The sequence below is a fragment of the Oncorhynchus masou genome, chromosome 20 (assembly GCF_036934945.1).
Source record: "Oncorhynchus masou masou isolate Uvic2021 chromosome 20, UVic_Omas_1.1, whole genome shotgun sequence".
NCBI classification, from domain to species: Eukaryota; Metazoa; Chordata; class Actinopteri; order Salmoniformes; family Salmonidae; genus Oncorhynchus; species Oncorhynchus masou.
Window position 1 is genome coordinate 1,294,546 of NC_088231.1, and position 16,952 is coordinate 1,311,497.

Below are 16,952 nucleotides of genomic sequence, written 5' to 3' on the forward strand. Positions count from 1 at the left end.
TGGCGATGGACTGCAAATCTATTTTGATATGCACTTGTTGGTTCAACATCGCACAACTTTTATTATTTTTGACAACCTGCAGAATGTTGGAGCAATTCTGACTTCCACGAACAACGATAATGATTCAAATGTCGTACACTTGAAATGACATCCAGCCCCTAAAAGAGATGACTTTCTCTTCCTCTGCATTGGCAAGGGAATCGAACCCAGGTCAACTGCTTGGAAGGCAGCTATGCTCACCACTATACCACCAATGCTATTTGAAGCTCATTGGCAACATGGAGACATCGACTCATATCTTGACTGTCATTTTTGTGGAAAGTGATAATTCTTTGACCAAACAGATCGTTGGTTTAGGGGTATGATTATGGCTTAGGTTGCGAGAGGTCCCTGGTTAAAAAATCTATCATTTTAATCACTACAGGTTACCTTCAGATTAGTCCCGTGACACTTGTGGGGAACGTAGGGCAAAACGGAGAACATTGCGACAAGTGGGGTCACATTGGTTTGTAGCCCAAAGATTTTGGATTCTACAAACAGAAGTTGGCACATAGACGGTTCTGACTTCAGACGAGTCTCCTGACACTTGTGGGGGATGTAGAGAAAAATTGAGAATACCACCGTGTTCGTGAGGGTCTCCCCTTTCCATAGAGTGGTCATAGGAATTTGTAGGTTAAACGGTTCGGAAGCTAGAGATGTTTTTGTGAGAAGACTATATGGGCCACTGGTCGGAACGCCAACTATCACCTCTTGGGCGCAGGACAAGGTGGCTGAATGGTTTTGGCGATGGACTGCAAATCTATTTTGATATGCACTTGTTGGTTCAACATCGCACAACTTTTATTATTTTTGACAACCTGCAGAATGTTGGAGCAATTCTGACTTCCACGAACAACGATAATGATTCAAATGTCGTACACTTGAAATGACATCCAGCCCCTAAAAGAGATGACTTTCTCTTCCTCTGCATTGGCAAGGGAATCGAACCCAGGTCAACTGCTTGGAAGCAGCTATGCTCACCACTATACCACCAATGCTATTTGAAGCTCATTGGCAACATGGAGACATCGACTCATATCTTGACTGTCATTTTTGTGGAAAGTGATAATTCTTTGACCAAACAGATCGTTGGTTTAGGGGTATGATTATGGCTTAGGTTGCGAGAGGTCCCTGGTTAAAAAATCTATCATTTTAATCACTACAGGTTACCTTCAGATTAGTCCCGTGACACTTGTGGGGAACGTAGGGCAAAACGGAGAACATTGCGACAAGTGGGGTCACATTGGTTTGTAGCCCAAAGATTTTGGATTCTACAAACAGAAGTTGGCACATAGACGGTTCTGACTTCAGACGAGTCTCCTGACACTTGTGGGGGATGTAGAGAAAAATTGAGAATACCACCGTGTTCGTGAGGGTCTCCCCTTTCCATAGAGTGGTCATAGGAATTTGTAGGTTAAACGGTTCGGAAGCTAGAGATGTTTTTGTGAGAAGACTATATGGGCCACTGGTCGGAACGCCAACTATCACCTCTTGGGCGCAGGACAAGGTGGCTGAATGGTTTTGGCGATGGACTGCAAATCTATTTTGATATGCACTTGTTGGTTCAACATCGCACAACTTTTATTATTTTTGACAACCTGCAGAATGTTGGAGCAATTCTGACTTCCACGAACAACGATAATGATTCAAATGTCGTACACTTGAAATGACATCCAGCCCCTAAAAGAGATGACTTTCTCTTCCTCTGCATTGGCAAGGGAATCGAACCCAGGTCAACTGCTTGGAAGGCAGCTATGCTCACCACTATACCACCAATGCTATTTGAAGCTCATTGGCAACATGGAGACATCGACTCATATCTTGACTGTCATTTTTGTGGAAAGTGATAATTCTTTGACCAAACAGATCGTTGGTTTAGGGGTATGATTATGGCTTAGGTTGCGAGAGGTCCCTGGTTAAAAAATCTATCATTTTAATCACTACAGGTTACCTTCAGATTAGTCCCGTGACACTTGTGGGGAACGTAGGGCAAAACGGAGAACATTGCGACAAGTGGGGTCACATTGGTTTGTAGCCCAAAGATTTTGGATTCTACAAACAGAAGTTGGCACATAGACGGTTCTGACTTCAGACGAGTCTCCTGACACTTGTGGGGGATGTAGAGAAAAATTGAGAATACCACCGTGTTCGTGAGGGTCTCCCCTTTCCATAGAGTGGTCATAGGAATTTGTAGGTTAAACGGTTCGGAAGCTAGAGATGTTTTTGTGAGAAGACTATATGGGCCACTGGTCGGAACGCCAACTATCACCTCTTGGGCGCAGGACAAGGTGGCTGAATGGTTTTGGCGATGGACTGCAAATCTATTTTGATATGCACTTGTTGGTTCAACATCGCACAACTTTTATTATTTTTGACAACCTGCAGAATGTTGGAGCAATTCTGACTTCCACGAACAACGATAATGATTCAAATGTCGTACACTTGAAATGACATCCAGCCCCTAAAAGAGATGACTTTCTCTTCCTCTGCATTGGCAAGGGAATCGAACCCAGGTCAACTGCTTGGAAGGCAGCTATGCTCACCACTATACCACCAATGCTATTTGAAGCTCATTGGCAACATGGAGACATCGACTCATATCTTGACTGTCATTTTTGTGGAAAGTGATAATTCTTTGACCAAACAGATCGTTGGTTTAGGGGTATGATTATGGCTTAGGTTGCGAGAGGTCCCTGGTTAAAAAATCTATCATTTTAATCACTACAGGTTACCTTCAGATTAGTCCCGTGACACTTGTGGGGAACGTAGGGCAAAACGGAGAACATTGCGACAAGTGGGGTCACATTGGTTTGTAGCCCAAAGATTTTGGATTCTACAAACAGAAGTTGGCACATAGACGGTTCTGACTTCAGACGAGTCTCCTGACACTTGTGGGGGATGTAGAGAAAAATTGAGAATACCACCGTGTTCGTGAGGGTCTCCCCTTTCCATAGAGTGGTCATAGGAATTTGTAGGTTAAACGGTTCGGAAGCTAGAGATGTTTTTGTGAGAAGACTATATGGGCCACTGGTCGGAACGCCAACTATCACCTCTTGGGCGCAGGACAAGGTGGCTGAATGGTTTTGGCGATGGACTGCAAATCTATTTTGATATGCACTTGTTGGTTCAACATCGCACAACTTTTATTATTTTTGACAACCTGCAGAATGTTGGAGCAATTCTGACTTCCACGAACAACGATAATGATTCAAATGTCGTACACTTGAAATGACATCCAGCCCCTAAAAGAGATGACTTTCTCTTCCTCTGCATTGGCAAGGGAATCGAACCCAGGTCAACTGCTTGGAAGGCAGCTATGCTCACCACTATACCACCAATGCTATTTGAAGCTCATTGGCAACATGGAGACATCGACTCATATCTTGACTGTCATTTTTGTGGAAAGTGATAATTCTTTGACCAAACAGATCGTTGGTTTAGGGGTATGATTATGGCTTAGGTTGCGAGAGGTCCCTGGTTAAAAAATCTATCATTTTAATCACTACAGGTTACCTTCAGATTAGTCCCGTGACACTTGTGGGGAACGTAGGGCAAAACGGAGAACATTGCGACAAGTGGGGTCACATTGGTTTGTAGCCCAAAGATTTTGGATTCTACAAACAGAAGTTGGCACATAGACGGTTCTGACTTCAGACGAGTCTCCTGACACTTGTGGGGGATGTAGAGAAAAATTGAGAATACCACCGTGTTCGTGAGGGTCTCCCCTTTCCATAGAGTGGTCATAGGAATTTGTAGGTTAAACGGTTCGGAAGCTAGAGATGTTTTTGTGAGAAGACTATATGGGCCACTGGTCGGAACGCCAACTATCACCTCTTGGGCGCAGGACAAGGTGGCTGAATGGTTTTGGCGATGGACTGCAAATCTATTTTGATATGCACTTGTTGGTTCAACATCGCACAACTTTTATTATTTTTGACAACCTGCAGAATGTTGGAGCAATTCTGACTTCACGAACAACGATAATGATTCAAATGTCGTACACTTGAAATGACATCCAGCCCCTAAAAGAGATGACTTTCTCTTCCTCTGCATTGGCAAGGGAATCGAACCCAGGTCAACTGCTTGGAAGGCAGCTATGCTCACCACTATACCACCAATGCTATTTGAAGCTCATTGGCAACATGGAGACATCGACTCATATCTTGACTGTCATTTTTGTGGAAAGTGATAATTCTTTGACCAAACAGATCGTTGGTTTAGGGGTATGATTATGGCTTAGGTTGCGAGAGGTCCCTGGTTAAAAAATCTATCATTTTAATCACTACAGGTTACCTTCAGATTAGTCCCGTGACACTTGTGGGGAACGTAGGGCAAAACGGAGAACATTGCGACAAGTGGGGTCACATTGGTTTGTAGCCCAAAGATTTTGGATTCTACAAACAGAAGTTGGCACATAGACGGTTCTGACTTCAGACGAGTCTCCTGACACTTGTGGGGGATGTAGAGAAAAATTGAGAATACCACCGTGTTCGTGAGGGTCTCCCCTTTCCATAGAGTGGTCATAGGAATTTGTAGGTTAAACGGTTCGGAAGCTAGAGATGTTTTTGTGAGAAGACTATATGGGCCACTGGTCGGAACGCCAACTATCACCTCTTGGGCGCAGGACAAGGTGGCTGAATGGTTTTGGCGATGGACTGCAAATCTATTTTGATATGCACTTGTTGGTTCAACATCGCACAACTTTTATTATTTTTGACAACCTGCAGAATGTTGGAGCAATTCTGACTTCCACGAACAACGATAATGATTCAAATGTCGTACACTTGAAATGACATCCAGCCCCTAAAAGAGATGACTTTCTCTTCCTCTGCATTGGCAAGGGAATCGAACCCAGGTCAACTGCTTGGAAGGCAGCTATGCTCACCACTATACCACCAATGCTATTTGAAGCTCATTGGCAACATGGAGACATCGACTCATATCTTGACTGTCATTTTTGTGGAAAGTGATAATTCTTTGACCAAACAGATCGTTGGTTTAGGGGTATGATTATGGCTTAGGTTGCGAGAGGTCCCTGGTTAAAAAATCTATCATTTTAATCACTACAGGTTACCTTCAGATTAGTCCCGTGACACTTGTGGGGAACGTAGGGCAAAACGGAGAACATTGCGACAAGTGGGGTCACATTGGTTTGTAGCCCAAAGATTTTGGATTCTACAAACAGAAGTTGGCACATAGACGGTTCTGACTTCAGACGAGTCTCCTGACACTTGTGGGGGATGTAGAGAAAAATTGAGAATACCACCGTGTTCGTGAGGGTCTCCCCTTTCCATAGAGTGGTCATAGGAATTTGTAGGTTAAACGGTTCGGAAGCTAGAGATGTTTTTGTGAGAAGACTATATGGGCCACTGGTCGGAACGCCAACTATCACCTCTTGGGCGCAGGACAAGGTGGCTGAATGGTTTTGGCGATGGACTGCAAATCTATTTTGATATGCACTTGTTGGTTCAACATCGCACAACTTTTATTATTTTTGACAACCTGCAGAATGTTGGAGCAATTCTGACTTCCACGAACAACGATAATGATTCAAATGTCGTACACTTGAAATGACATCCAGCCCCTAAAAGAGATGACTTTCTCTTCCTCTGCATTGGCAAGGGAATCGAACCCAGGTCAACTGCTTGGAAGGCAGCTATGCTCACCACTATACCACCAATGCTATTTGAAGCTCATTGGCAACATGGAGACATCGACTCATATCTTGACTGTCATTTTTGTGGAAAGTGATAATTCTTTGACCAAACAGATCGTTGGTTTAGGGGTATGATTATGGCTTAGGTTGCGAGAGGTCCCTGGTTAAAAAATCTATCATTTTAATCACTACAGGTTACCTTCAGATTAGTCCCGTGACACTTGTGGGGAACGTAGGGCAAAACGGAGAACATTGCGACAAGTGGGGTCACATTGGTTTGTAGCCCAAAGATTTTGGATTCTACAAACAGAAGTTGGCACATAGACGGTTCTGACTTCAGACGAGTCTCCTGACACTTGTGGGGGATGTAGAGAAAAATTGAGAATACCACCGTGTTCGTGAGGGTCTCCCCTTTCCATAGAGTGGTCATAGGAATTTGTAGGTTAAACGGTTCGGAAGCTAGAGATGTTTTTGTGAGAAGACTATATGGGCCACTGGTCGGAACGCCAACTATCACCTCTTGGGCGCAGGACAAGGTGGCTGAATGGTTTTGGCGATGGACTGCAAATCTATTTTGATATGCACTTGTTGGTTCAACATCGCACAACTTTTATTATTTTTGACAACCTGCAGAATGTTGGAGCAATTCTGACTTCCACGAACAACGATAATGATTCAAATGTCGTACACTTGAAATGACATCCAGCCCCTAAAAGAGATGACTTTCTCTTCCTCTGCATTGGCCGGGAATCGAACCCAGGTCAACTGCTTGGAAGGCAGCTATGCTCACCACTATACCACCAATGCTATTTGAAGCTCATTGGCAACATGGAGACATCGACTCATATCTTGACTGTCATTTTTGTGGAAAGTGATAATTCTTTGACCAAACAGATCGTTGGTTTAGGGGTATGATTATGGCTTAGGTTGCGAGAGGTCCCTGGTTAAAAAATCTATCATTTTAATCACTACAGGTTACCTTCAGATTAGTCCCGTGACACTTGTGGGGAACGTAGGGCAAAACGGAGAACATTGCGACAAGTGGGGTCACATTGGTTTGTAGCCCAAAGATTTTGGATTCTACAAACAGAAGTTGGCACATAGACGGTTCTGACTTCAGACGAGTCTCCTGACACTTGTGGGGGATGTAGAGGCAAATTGAGAATACCACCGTGTTCGTGAGGGTCTCCCCTTTCCATAGAGTGGTCATACGAATTTGTAGGTTAAACGGTTCGGAAGCTAGAGATGTTTTTGTGAGAAGACCGATTATAGGTATGTCTCATGGTTTGACAAAAACCGATCTCGGTCCACCATCTTTCACTGCAGATATGGAGGGGAAAATCAGCAGCTGTGGAGGATTGAGACGGATATGCTGAGTCTCAACTCCCTCTAGTTGAAAACTGATCTATTTGAATGGGTATTTTCAACATTAATTTACTTTGATTCACGTACCCTTGCGTCATTTGACTCAAAGTAAATGATTTCCATTCTTTTTGAAGTCTTATTTTTTAATTTTCTCTTTTAAAAAATGAATGTATCTCATTTTGCACTTTATTCATTTGTAAAAACTCGACATCAGTTTGCTGTCGCGACTGAAGAAGACAGAATGTGAAAGACACAGCAGATGAACTACAGAAGATTTGAACTGAAGCATGGTCAAGAGTTTGGAAGACTGTTATGCTCACAAGTAAAGCACAAAACACTCACATGATGTTCAATCGTTCCAAGCACCGTGGACACGTCAATCGATATCTTCACTGTCATTGCTGCAGAAAGCAAAAAATACCTTTTGGCATAAGGCTCGTTGGTCTAGGGGTATGATTCTCGCTGGGGGATGTGAGAGAGTACCCCGGGTTCAAATCCCGGATGAGTGGCCATAGGAATTTGCAGTTAATCCTTGGAAGCTAGAGATGAAGATATATGGGCCACTGGTCGGAACGCCAACTATCACCTCTTGGGCGCAGGACAAGGTGGCTGAATGGTTTTGGCGATGGACTGCAAATCTATTTTGATATGCACTTGTTGGTTCAACATCGCACAACTTTTATTATTTTTGACAACCTGCAGAATGTTGGAGCAATTCTGACTTCCACGAACAACGATAATGATTCAAATGTCGTACACTTGAAATGACATCCAGCCCCTAAAAGAGATGACTTTCTCTTCCTCTGCATTGGCCGGGAATCGAACCCGGGTCAACTGCTTGGAAGGCAGCTATGCTCACCACTATACCACCAATGCTATTTGAAGCTCATTGGCAACATGGAGACATCGACTCATATCTTGACTGTCATTTTTGTGGAAAGTGATAATTCTTTGACCAAACAGATCGTTGGTTTAGGGGTATGATTATGGCTTAGGTTGCGAGAGGTCCCTGGTTAAAAAATCTATCATTTTAATCACTACAGGTTACCTTCAGATTAGTCCCGTGACACTTGTGGGGAACGTAGGGCAAAACGGAGAACATTGCGACAAGTGGGGTCACATTGGTTTGTAGCCCAAAGATTTTGGATTCTACAAACAGAAGTTGGCACATAGACGGTTCTGACTTCAGACGAGTCTCCTGACACTTGTGGGGGATGTAGAGAAAAATTGAGAATACCACCGTGTTCGTGAGGGTCTCCCCTTTCCATAGAGTGGTCATAGGAATTTGTAGGTTAAACGGTTCGGAAGCTAGAGATGTTTTTGTGAGAAGACTATATGGGCCACTGGTCGGAACGCCAACTATCACCTCTTGGGCGCAGGACAAGGTGGCTGAATGGTTTTGGCGATGGACTGCAAATCTATTTTGATATGCACTTGTTGGTTCAACATCGCACAACTTTTATTATTTTTGACAACCTGCAGAATGTTGGAGCAATTCTGACTTCCACGAACAACGATAATGATTCAAATGTCGTACACTTGAAATGACATCCAGCCCCTAAAAGAGATGACTTTCTCTTCCTCTGCATTGGCAAGGGAATCGAACCCAGGTCAACTGCTTGGAAGGCAGCTATGCTCACCACTATACCACCAATGCTATTTGAAGCTCATTGGCAACATGGAGACATCGACTCATATCTTGACTGTCATTTTTGTGGAAAGTGATAATTCTTTGACCAAACAGATCGTTGGTTTAGGGGTATGATTATGGCTTAGGTTGCGAGAGGTCCCTGGTTAAAAAATCTATCATTTTAATCACTACAGGTTACCTTCAGATTAGTCCCGTGACACTTGTGGGGAACGTAGGGCAAAACGGAGAACATTGCGACAAGTGGGGTCACATTGGTTTGTAGCCCAAAGATTTTGGATTCTACAAACAGAAGTTGGCACATAGACGGTTCTGACTTCAGACGAGTCTCCTGACACTTGTGGGGGATGTAGAGAAAATTGAGAATACCACCGTGTTCGTGAGGGTCTCCCCTTTCCATAGAGTGGTCATAGGAATTTGTAGGTTAAACGGTTCGGAAGCTAGAGATGTTTTTGTGAGAAGACTATATGGGCCACTGGTCGGAACGCCAACTATCACCTCTTGGGCGCAGGACAAGGTGGCTGAATGGTTTTGGCGATGGACTGCAAATCTATTTTGATATGCACTTGTTGGTTCAACATCGCACAACTTTTATTATTTTTGACAACCTGCAGAATGTTGGAGCAATTCTGACTTCCACGAACAACGATAATGATTCAAATGTCGTACACTTGAAATGACATCCAGCCCCTAAAAGAGATGACTTTCTCTTCCTCTGCATTGGCAAGGGAATCGAACCCAGGTCAACTGCTTGGAAGGCAGCTATGCTCACCACTATACCACCAATGCTATTTGAAGCTCATTGGCAACATGGAGACATCGACTCATATCTTGACTGTCATTTTTGTGGAAAGTGATAATTCTTTGACCAAACAGATCGTTGGTTTAGGGGTATGATTATGGCTTAGGTTGCGAGAGGTCCCTGGTTAAAAAATCTATCATTTTAATCACTACAGGTTACCTTCAGATTAGTCCCGTGACACTTGTGGGGAACGTAGGGCAAAACGGAGAACATTGCGACAAGTGGGGTCACATTGGTTTGTAGCCCAAAGATTTTGGATTCTACAAACAGAAGTTGGCACATAGACGGTTCTGACTTCAGACGAGTCTCCTGACACTTGTGGGGGATGTAGAGAAAAATTGAGAATACCACCGTGTTCGTGAGGGTCTCCCCTTTCCATAGAGTGGTCATAGGAATTTGTAGGTTAAACGGTTCGGAAGCTAGAGATGTTTTTGTGAGAAGACTATATGGGCCACTGGTCGGAACGCCAACTATCACCTCTTGGGCGCAGGACAAGGTGGCTGAATGGTTTTGGCGATGGACTGCAAATCTATTTTGATATGCACTTGTTGGTTCAACATCGCACAACTTTTATTATTTTTGACAACCTGCAGAATGTTGGAGCAATTCTGACTTCCACGAACAACGATAATGATTCAAATGTCGTACACTTGAAATGACATCCAGCCCCTAAAAGAGATGAATTTCTCTTCCTCTGCATTGGCCGGGAATCGAACCCAGGTCAACTGCTTGGAAGGCAGCTATGCTCACCACTATACCACCAATGCTATTTGAAGCTCATTGGCAACATGGAGACATCGACTCATATCTTGACTGTCATTTTTGTGGAAAGTGATAATTCTTTGACCAAACAGATCGTTGGTTTAGGGGTATGATTATGGCTTAGGTTGCGAGAGGTCCCTGGTTAAAAAATCTATCATTTTAATCACTACAGGTTACCTTCAGATTAGTCCCGTGACACTTGTGGGGAACGTAGGGCAAAACGGAGAACATTGCGACAAGTGGGGTCACATTGGTTTGTAGCCCAAAGATTTTGGATTCTACAAACAGAAGTTGGCACATAGACGGTTCTGACTTCAGACGAGTCTCCTGACACTTGTGGGGGATGTAGAGGCAAATTGAGAATACCACCGTGTTCGTGAGAGTCTCCCCTTTCCATAGAGTGGTCATACGAATTTGTAGGTTAAACGGTTCGGAAGCTAGAGATGTTTTTGTGAGAAGACCGATTATAGGTATGTCTCATGGTTTGACAAAAACCGATCTCGGTCCACCATCTTTCACTGCAGATATGGAGGGGAAAATCAGCAGCTGTGGAGGATTGAGACGGATATGCTGAGTCTCACTCCCTCTAGTTGAAAACTGATCTATTTGAATGGGTATTTTCAACATTAATTTACTTTGATTCACGTACCCTTGCGTCATTTGACTCAAAGTAAATGATTTCCATTCTTTTTGAAGTCCTATTTTTAATTTTCTCTTTTAAAAAATGAATGTATCTCATTTTGCACTTTATTCATTTGTAAAAACTCGACATCAGTTTGCTGTCGCGACTGAAGAAGACAGAATGTGAAAGACACAGCAGATGAACTACAGAAGATTTGAACTGAAGCATGGTCAAGAGTTTGGAAGACTGTTATGCTCACAAGTAAAGCACAAAACACTCACATGATGTTCAATCGTTCCAAGCACCGTGGACACGTCAATCGATATCTTCACTGTCATTGCTGCAGAAAGCAAAAAAATACCTTTTGGCATAAGGCTCGTTGGTCTAGGGGTATGATTCTCGCTGGGGGTGTGAGAGGTCCCGGGTTCAAATCCCGGATGAGCCCTTTGCAGATCCTTGAATAAGCTCAGACATGCAGATCTTGGGCCACTGGTCGGAACGCCAACTATCACCTCTTGGGCGCAGGACAAGGTGGCTGAATGGTTTTGGCGATGGACTGCAAATCTATTTTGATATGCACTTGTTGGTTCAACATCGCACAACTTTAATTATTTTTGCCAACCTGCAGAATGTTGGAGCAATTCTGACTTCCACGAACAACGATAATGATTCAAATGTCGTACACTTGAAATGACATCCAGCCCCTAAAAGAGATGACTTTCTCTTCATCTGCATTGGCAAGGGAATCGAACCCAGGTCAACTGCTTGGAAGGCAGCTATGCTCACCACTATACCACCAATGCTATTTGAAGCTCATTGGCAACATGGAGACATCGACTCATATCGTGACCGTCATTTTTGTGGAAAGTGATAATTCTTTGACCAAACAGATCGTTGGTTTAGGGGTATGATTATGGCTAAGGTTAGGAGAGGTCCCTGGTTAAAAAATCTATAATTTTAATCACTACAGGTTACCTTCAGATTAGTCCCGTGACACTTGTGGGGAACGTAGGGCAAAACGGAGAACATTGCGACAAGTGGGGTCACATTGGTTTGTAGCCCAAAGATTTTGGATTCTACAAAAAGAAGTTGGCACATAGACGGTTCTGACTTCAGACGAGTCTCCTGACACTTGTGGGGGATGTAGAGAAAAATTGAGAATACCACCGTGTTCGTGAGGGTCTCCCCTTTCCATAGAGTGGTCATACGAATTTGTAGGTTAAACGGTTCGGAAGCTAGAGATGTTTTTGTGAGAAGACTATATGGGCCACTGGTCGGAACGCCAACTATCACCTCTTGGGCGCAGGACAAGGTGGCTGAATGGTTTTGGCGATGGACTGCAAATCTATTTTGATATGCACTTGTTGGTTCAACATCGCACAACTTTTATTATTTTTGACAACCTGCAGAATGTTGGAGCAATTCTGACTTCCACGAACAACGATAATGATTCAAATGTCGTACACTTGAAATGACATCCAGCCCCTAAAAGAGATGAATTTCTCTTCCTCTGCATTGGCCGGGAATCGAACCCGGGTCAACTGCTTGGAAGGCAGCTATGCTCACCACTATACCACCAATGCTATTTGAAGCTCATTGGCAACATGGAGACATCGACTCATATCTTGACTGTCATTTTTGTGGAAAGTGATAATTCTTTGACCAAACAGATCGTTGGTTTAGGGGTATGATTATGGCTTAGGTTGCGAGAGGTCCCTGGTTAAAAAATCTATCATTTTAATCACTACAGGTTACCTTCAGATTAGTCCCGTGACACTTGTGGGGAACGTAGGGCAAAACGGAGAACATTGCGACAAGTGGGGTCACATTGGTTTGTAGCCCAAAGATTTTGGATTCTACAAACAGAAGTTGGCACATAGACGGTTCTGACTTCAGACGAGTCTCCTGACACTTGTGGGGGATGTAGAGGCAAATTGAGAATACCACCGTGTTCGTGAGAGTCTCCCCTTTCCATAGAGTGGTCATACGAATTTGTAGGTTAAACGGTTCGGAAGCTAGAGATGTTTTTGTGAGAAGACCGATTATAGGTATGTCTCATGGTTTGACAAAAACCGATCTCGGTCCACCATCTTTCACTGCAGATATGGAGGGGAAAATCAGCAGCTGTGGAGGATTGAGACGGATATGCTGAGTCTCACTCCCTCTAGTTGAAAACTGATCTATTTGAATGGGTATTTTCAACATTAATTTACTTTGATTCACGTACCCTTGCGTCATTTGACTCAAAGTAAATGATTTCCATTCTTTTTGAAGTCTTATTTTTTAATTTTCTCTTTAAAAAAATGAATGTATCTCATTTTGCACTTTATTCATTTGTAAAAACTCGACATCAGTTTGCTGTCGCGACTGAAGAAGACAGAATGTGAAAGACACAGCAGATGAACTACAGAAGATTTGAACTGAAGCATGGTCAAGAGTTTGGAAGACTGTTATGCTCACAAGTAAAGCACAAAACACTCACATGATGTTCAATCGTTCCAAGCACCGTGGACACGCAATCGACTGTCTCAGCTTCAGTATTTATGCTGCAGTAGTTTATGTCGTCGGGGGCTGGGGTCAGTTTGTTATATCTGAGTACTTCTTCCTGTCCAATCGGTGTCCTGTGTGAATCTAAGTGTGCGTTCTCTAATTCTTCCTTCTCTCTCTCGGAGGACCTGAGCCCTAGGACCATGCCCCAGGACTACCTGACATGATGACTCCTTGCTGTCCCCAGTCCACCTGGCCGTGCTGCTGCTCCAGTTTCAACTGGACTTGAGCCCTAGGACCATGCCCCAGGACTACTTGACATGATGACTCCTTGCTGTCCCCAGTCCACCTGGCCGTGCTGCTGCTCCAGTTTCAACTGTTCTGCCTTATTATTATTCGACCATGCTGGTCATTTATGAACATTTGAACATCTTGGCCATGTTCTGTTATAATCTGACGGCACAGCCAGAAGAGGACTGGCCACCCCACATAGCCTGGTTCCTCTCTAGGGTTTCTTCCTAGGTTTTGGCATTTCTAGGAGTTTTTCCTAGCCACCGTTTCAAAGTCACCTGCATTGCTTGCTGTTTGGGGTTTTAGGCTGGGTTTCTGTACAGCACTTTGAGATATCAGCTGATGTACGAAGGGCTATATAAATAAATTTGATTTGATTTGATTTTGATTTGATATCTTCACTGTCATTGCTGCAGAAAGCAAAAAAATACCTTTTGGCATAAGGCTCGTTGGTCTAGGGGTATGATTCTCGCTTCGGGTGTGAGAGGTCCCGGGTTCAAATCCCGGATGAGCCCTTTTGCAGATCCTTGAATAAGCTCAGACATGCAGATCTTGGGCCACTGGTCGGAACGCCAACTATCACCTCTTGGCGCAGGACAAGGTGGCTGAATGGTTTTAACGATGGACTGCAAATCTATTTTGATATGCACTTGTTGGTTCAACATCGCACAACTTTAATTATTTTTGCCAACCTGCAGAATGTTGGAGCACCTTGGACTTCCACGAACAAACGATAATGATTCAAATGTCGATAGGTCACTTGAAATGACATCCAGCCCCCTAAAAGAGATGACTTTCTCTTTCATCTGCATTGGCAAGGGAATCGAACCCAGGTCAACTCCTTGGAAGGCAGCTATGCTCACAATACCACCAATGCTATTTGAAGCTCATTGGCAACATCTAGACATCGACCATTTTCGTAATGGTCTATTTTTGTGGAAAGTGATAATTCTTTGACCAAACAGATCGTTGGTTTAGGGCATGATTATGGCTATCTGGGAGAGGTCCCTGGTTAAAATCTATAATTTTAATCACTACAGGTTACCTTCAGATTAGTCCCGTGACACTTGTGGGGAACGTAGGGCAAAACGGAGAACATTGCACAAGTGGGTCACATTGGTTTGTAGCCCAAAGATTTTGGATTCTACAAAAAGAAGTTGGCACATAGACGGTTCTGACTTCAGACGAGTCTCCTGACACTTGTGGGGGATGTAGAGAAAATTGAGAATACCACCGTGTTCATGAGGGTCTCCCCTTTCCATAGAGTGGTCATACGAATTTGTAGGTTAAACGGTTCGGAAGCTAGAGATGTTTTTGTGAGAAGACTATATGGGCCACTGGTCGGAACGCCAACTATCACCTCTTGGGCGCAGGACAAGGGTGGCTGAATGGTTTTGGCGATGGACTGCAAATCTATTTTGATATGCACTTGTTGGTTCAACATCGCACAACTTTTATTATTTTTGACAACCTGCAGAATGTTGGAGCAATTCTGACTTCCACGAACAACGATAATGATTCAAATGTCGTACACTTGAAATGACATCCAGCCCCTAAAAGAGATGAATTTTCTTCTCTGCATTGGCCGGGAATCGAACCCGGGTCAACTGCTTGGAAGGCAGCTATGCTCACCACTATACCACCAATGCTGTTTGAAGCTCATTGGCAACATGGAGACATCGACTCATATCTTGACTGTCATTTTTGTGGAAAGTGATAATTCTTTGACCAAACAGATCGTTGGTTTAGGGGTATGATTATGGCTTAGGTTGCGAGAGGTCCCTGGGTTAAAAAATCTATCATTTTAATCACTACAGGTTACCTTCAGATTAGTCCCGTGACACTTGTGGGGAACGAGGGGCAAAACGGAGAACATTGCGACAAGTGGGTCACATTGGTTTGTAGCCCAAAGATTTTGGATTCTACAAAAAGAAGTTGGCACATAGACGGTTCTGACTTCAGACGAGTCTCCTGACACTTGTGGGGGATGTAGAGAAAAATTGAGAATACCACCGTGTTCAAGGAGGGTCTCCTTTCCATAGAGTTTTGGTCATACGAATTTGTAGGTTAAACGGTTCGGAAGCAGAGATGTTTTTGTGAGAAGACTATATGGGCCACTGGTCGGAACGAATAAAACTATCACCTCTTGGGCGCAGGACAAGGTGGCTGAATGGTTTTGGCGATGGACTGCAAATCTATTTTGATATGCACTTGTTGGTTCAACATCGCACAACTTTTATTATTTTTGACAACCTGCAGAATGTTGGAGCAATTCTGACTTCCACGAACAACGATAATGATTCAAATGTCGTACACTTGAAATGACATCCAGCCCCTAAAAGAGATGAATTTCTCTTCCTCTGCATTGGCCGGGAATCGAACCCGGGTCAACTGCTTGGAAGGCAGCTATGCTCACCACTATACCACCAATGCTATTTGAAGCTCATTGGCAACATGGAGACATCGACTCATATCTTGACTGTCATTTTTGTGGAAAGTGATAATTCTTTGACCAAACAGATTGTTGGTTTAGGGGTATGATTATGGCTTAGGTTAGGAGAGGTCCCTGGTTAAAAAATCTATCATTTTAATCACTACAGGTTACCTTCAGATTAGTCCCGTGACACTTGTGGGGAACGTAGGGCAAAACGGAGAACATTGCGACAAGTGGGGTCACATTGGTTTGTAGCCCAAAGATTTTGGATTCTACAAAAAGAAGTTGGCACATAGACGGTTCTGACTTCAGACGAGTCTCCTGACACTTGTGGGGGATGTAGAGGCAAATTGAGAATACCACCGTGTTCGTGAGGGTCTCCCTTTCCATAGAGTGGTCATACGAATTTGTAGGTTAAACGGTTCGGAAGCTAGAGATGTTTTTGTGAGAAGACCGATTATAGGTATGTCTCATGGTTTGACAAAAACCGATCTCGGTCCACCATCTTTCACTGCAGATATGGAGGGGAAAATCAGCAGCTGTGGAGGATTGAGACGGATATGCTGAGTCTCACTCCCTCTAGTTGAAAAACTGATCTATTTGAATGGGTATTTTCAACATTAATTTACTTTGATTCACGCACTTGCGGCCATTTGACTAAAGTAAATGATTTATTCTTTTTGAAGTCTTATTTTTTAATTTTCTTTTAAAAAATGAATGTATCTCATTTTGCACTTTTATTCATTTGTAAAAACTCGACATCAGTTTGCTGTCGCGACTGAAGAAGACAGAATGTGAAAGACACAGCAGATGAACTACAGAAGATTTGAACTGAAGCATGGTCAA

The 16,952-nt window shown here is 43.4% G+C and overlaps 8 non-coding genes across 8 annotated transcripts; 2 read left to right on the forward strand and 6 right to left on the reverse strand.

Moving 5' to 3' along the window:
• Positions 1 to 6,430: 6,430 nt before the first annotated feature.
• Positions 6,431 to 6,502, reverse strand: trnag-ucc (transfer RNA glycine (anticodon UCC)). The gene has a single exon. It is a non-coding gene; the product is annotated as a tRNA-Gly (tRNA).
• Positions 6,503 to 7,864: 1,362 nt separating this feature from the next.
• On the reverse strand, positions 7,865 to 7,936 carry trnag-ucc (transfer RNA glycine (anticodon UCC)). Its single transcript has one exon. It is a non-coding gene; the product is annotated as a tRNA-Gly (tRNA).
• Positions 7,937 to 10,205: 2,269 nt separating this feature from the next.
• Positions 10,206 to 10,277, reverse strand: trnag-ucc (transfer RNA glycine (anticodon UCC)). The gene has a single exon. It is a non-coding gene; the product is annotated as a tRNA-Gly (tRNA).
• Positions 10,278 to 11,267: 990 nt separating this feature from the next.
• trnap-ggg (transfer RNA proline (anticodon GGG)) lies at positions 11,268 to 11,339 on the forward strand. Its single transcript has one exon. It is a non-coding gene; the product is annotated as a tRNA-Pro (tRNA).
• Positions 11,340 to 12,405: 1,066 nt separating this feature from the next.
• Positions 12,406 to 12,477, reverse strand: trnag-ucc (transfer RNA glycine (anticodon UCC)). The gene has a single exon. It is a non-coding gene; the product is annotated as a tRNA-Gly (tRNA).
• A 1,638-nt stretch (positions 12,478 to 14,115) lies between these two features.
• On the forward strand, positions 14,116 to 14,187 carry trnap-cgg (transfer RNA proline (anticodon CGG)). Its single transcript has one exon. It is a non-coding gene; the product is annotated as a tRNA-Pro (tRNA).
• Positions 14,188 to 15,249: 1,062 nt separating this feature from the next.
• trnag-ucc (transfer RNA glycine (anticodon UCC)) lies at positions 15,250 to 15,321 on the reverse strand. Its single transcript has one exon. It is a non-coding gene; the product is annotated as a tRNA-Gly (tRNA).
• Positions 15,322 to 16,033: 712 nt separating this feature from the next.
• On the reverse strand, positions 16,034 to 16,105 carry trnag-ucc (transfer RNA glycine (anticodon UCC)). The gene has a single exon. It is a non-coding gene; the product is annotated as a tRNA-Gly (tRNA).
• Positions 16,106 to 16,952: the final 847 nt, after the last annotated feature.